Genomic DNA, 3,916 nt, shown 5'->3' on the forward strand with positions numbered 1-3,916 from the left:
ATAGAGAGTGGCATGAGGTTTATACTTGACCCTAGGTCACACAGAACCTTCTCAAAGGTCATGGTGCCTATGGTACAAGGAATTAGGAAGCGTCCAGGATCTGGAAGCTTTTGAGGTAGCTTCTGCTGAACCAAAGCATTGAGTTCTTTGGAAAGTAATGGAGGTTCTTCCTCCAAAGGCTTTGTACCAAATAACTTGGCATTAGCTTTATGAGAGCTCCTAGGTACCAAGCAACTTGCTCTTCCCTAGTGTCTTCATCCTCATCAGAGGATGAGTATTCATCAGAACTCATGCACTGCAGAAGTGCATACAAAGGAACCTCTATGGTCTTTATATGAGCCTTGGCTTACTTTGGTTCTGGCATAGTGGTTTCTTGAGTGGGAATTTTGCATTCAGAAGGTGTCCTTTTACTGGCGTTGAACGCCAGCTTTGATAGCTTATTGGGCGTTGAACGCCCATGCTGTGCACCCTTACTAGCATTAAACGCTAGTCCCTTTAGCATTTTGGACGTTGAACGCCCAGTAGGGGTATTGATGAGCGGATAATTTATACCCTTTTTGGCATTGTTTTTACTTAGTTTTTAGTATGTTTTAGTTACTTTTTATTATATTTTTATTAGTTTTTATTCAAAAATTACATTTTTGGACTTTACTATGAGTTTGTGTGTTTTTCTGTAATTTCAGGTATTTTCTGGCAGAAATTGAGGGACCTGAGCAAAAATCTGATTCAGAGGCTGAGAAAGGACTGCAGATGCTGTTGGATTCTGACCCTCCAGCACTCGAAGTGGATTTTCTGGAGCTACAGAGGCTCAATTGGTGTGCTCTCAATTGTGTTGGAAAATAGACATCTTGGGATTTCTAGAAATATATAATAGTCTATACTTTGCCTGAGATTTGATGGCCCAAACTGGCTCTCAAAGCCAGCCTAAAACTTCCTGGCCTAAAATGCCAAAACTAGCACCAGAATTGGAGTTAAATGCCCAAACTGGCACCAAAGCTGGCGTTTAACTCCAAGAACAGCCTATGCACATGAAAGTTTCAATGCTCAGCCCAAGCACACACCAAGTGGGCCCTGGAAGTGAATTTCTGCACTATCTGCACTTAGTTACTCATTTTCTGTAAACCTAGGTTACTAGTCTAGTATAAAAACTACTTTTAGAGATTTATTTTATATATTTGGATCACTTTTGATCTTTGATCATCTTTTGGCAATTTTATGTTACATTTGGGAGGCTGGCCTCATGGCCATGCCTAGACCTTTTTCACTTATGTATTTTCTACGGTGGAGTTTCTAAACCCCATAGATTAAGGTGAGGAGCTCTTCTGTTCTTCATGAATTAATGCAATTACTATTATTTTCTATTCAATCACCCTTGATTCCATTCTAAGATACTCGCTCATACTTCAATCTGGAGAATGATATGATCCGTGACACTCATCATTATTCTAAATTCTATGAACGCGTGCCTAACAACCACTTCCGTTCTATCTGAGCTCAACGTAGTCATTGGGTGACAGCTTGAGCGCGAATCTCTTGGGTATCTAATACATGGACTAAGTTCGTGAGATTAGTATCTTCGTGGTATAGGCTAGAACCAATTGGCAGCATTCATGGGATTCGAAAAGTCTAAACCTTGTCTGTGGTATTTCGAATAGGATCTGGGAAGGGATGACTGTGAAGAGCTTCAAACCTGCAAATGTTGGGCGCAGTGACAATGTGCAAAAGGACAAGGGTCCTATTTCGACGCCAGTGGGAACCGACAGATGATTAGCCGTGCGGTAGCTGTACATGGTATCTTTCATCCATGACGAGAAATCCGACAGTTGGTTAACCGTACAGAGATCGTACCTGGTATTTTTCATCCGAGAGGATCATACAGCTTGACATGGAAGGGAGCACACATGGTTGGAAGAAGGCTATAGGAAAACAGAGATTCAGAAGCAACAAAGCATCTCCAGACGCTTATCTGAAATTCCCACCAATGAATTACATAAGTAACTTTATTTTATTTTATGTTTTATTTATATTTTAATTATCAAAACCTCATAACCATTTGAATCCGCCTGACTGAGATTTACAAGGATGACCATAGCTTGCTTCAAGCCGACAGTCTCCATGGGATCGACCCTTACTCACGTAAGGTATTACTTGGACGACCCAGTGCACTTGCTGGTTAGTTGTGCGGAGTTGTGAAAAGTGTGAATCACAATTTCCCACACCAAGTTTTTGGCGCCGTTGCCGGGGATTGTTCATGTTTGGACAACTGACGGTTCATCTTGTTGCTTAGATTAGGTAATTTTATTTTATATTTTAGCTTTTCTTATTTTTTATTTTTTATTTTTTATTTTCGAAAAAAATACAAAAAAAATTAAGTTTTCGAAAAATTCAAATAAAAAAAACATGTTCTTAAGAATGAATTATAGAGCTTCTTGAGATATGTTGAAGCCTGGCTGGCTGTTAAGCCATGTCTAATCTTTTGGACCGAGGTTTCTACTTTCCATTGTAGAAAGGACATGTCTGTATTTGTATGCTGAAGCTTGGCTGGCCATTTGGCCATGTCTAATTCTTTTGGACCGAAGCTTTAGACTAACATTGCCTGAATCCTGGAATTCTTATTAAAAATTTTGTATTTCTTTTTTTTCTTCATTCTTCTATTCTTCTACTCACATAAAGGAATCTCTATATTGTGACATAGAAGACTCCTCTTATTTTCTGTTCTCTTCTTTTTCATATGAGCAGGAACAAGGATAAGGACATTCTTGTTGAAGCTGATCTTGAACCTAAAAGGACACTGAAGAAAAAGCTAAGAGAAGCAAAAGCACAACACTCTGGAAAGGACCTTACAGAAATTTTCGAAAAAAAAGAAGACATGGCCGAACCCGATAACAATGGTGGAGATGCAAGGAAGGTGCTTGGTGACTTTACTGCACCAACTTGTGACTTCTATGGAAGAAGCATCTCAATTCATGCAATTGGAGCAAACAACTTTGAGCTTAAGCCTCAATTAGTTTCTCTAATACAGCAGAATTGCAAGTTTCATGGACTTCTATTGGAATATCCTCATCAGTTCTTAGCTGAATTCTTGCAAATCTGTGACACTGTTAAGACCAATGGGGTTAATCTTGAGGTCTATAGACTTATGCTTTTCCCCTTTTCTGTAAGAGACAGAGCTAGGATATGGTTGGACTGACAAGCTAAAGAAAGCCTGAACTCATGGGAAAAGTTGGTCAATGCTTTCTTGGCTGAATTTTTTCCACCTCAAAAGTTGAGCAAGCTTAGAGTGGAAGTCCAAACCTTCAGACAGAAGGAAGGTGAATCCCTCTATGAAGCTTGGGAAAGATACAAGCGATTGATCAGAAGGTGTCCTTCTGGCATGCTTTCAGAATGGAGCATCCTATGTATATTCTTTGATGGTCTGTCTGAATTATCCAATATGTCCTTGGATCACTCTGCTGGTGGATCTCTTCATCTGAAGAAGACATCTGTAGAAGCCCAGGAACTCATTGAAACTGTTGCAAATAACCAGTTCATGTATAATTCTGAAAGAAATCCTGTGAATAATGGGATGACTCAGAAGAAAGGAGTTCTTGAGATTGATACTCTGAATGCCATATTGGCTCAGAATAAAATATTGACTCAGCAAGTCGATATGATTTCTCAGAATCTGACTGGAATGCAAGCTGCATCCGGCAGTACTAAAGAAGCTTCATCTGAAGGAGAAGCTTATGACCTTGAGAATCCTGGAATGGAAGAGGTCAATTACATGGGAGAATCCTATGGAAACACCTATAATCCTTCATGGAGGAATCATACTAATTTATCATGGAAGGATCAACAGAAGCCTCAACAAGGCTTCAATAATAATAATGGTGGAAGAAATAGGTTTGGCAATAGCAAGCCTTTTCCATCATCTTCT

The sequence above is a fragment of the Arachis ipaensis genome, chromosome B04 (genome assembly GCF_000816755.2).
Source record: "Arachis ipaensis cultivar K30076 chromosome B04, Araip1.1, whole genome shotgun sequence".
NCBI lineage: Eukaryota > Viridiplantae > Streptophyta > Magnoliopsida > Fabales > Fabaceae > Arachis > Arachis ipaensis.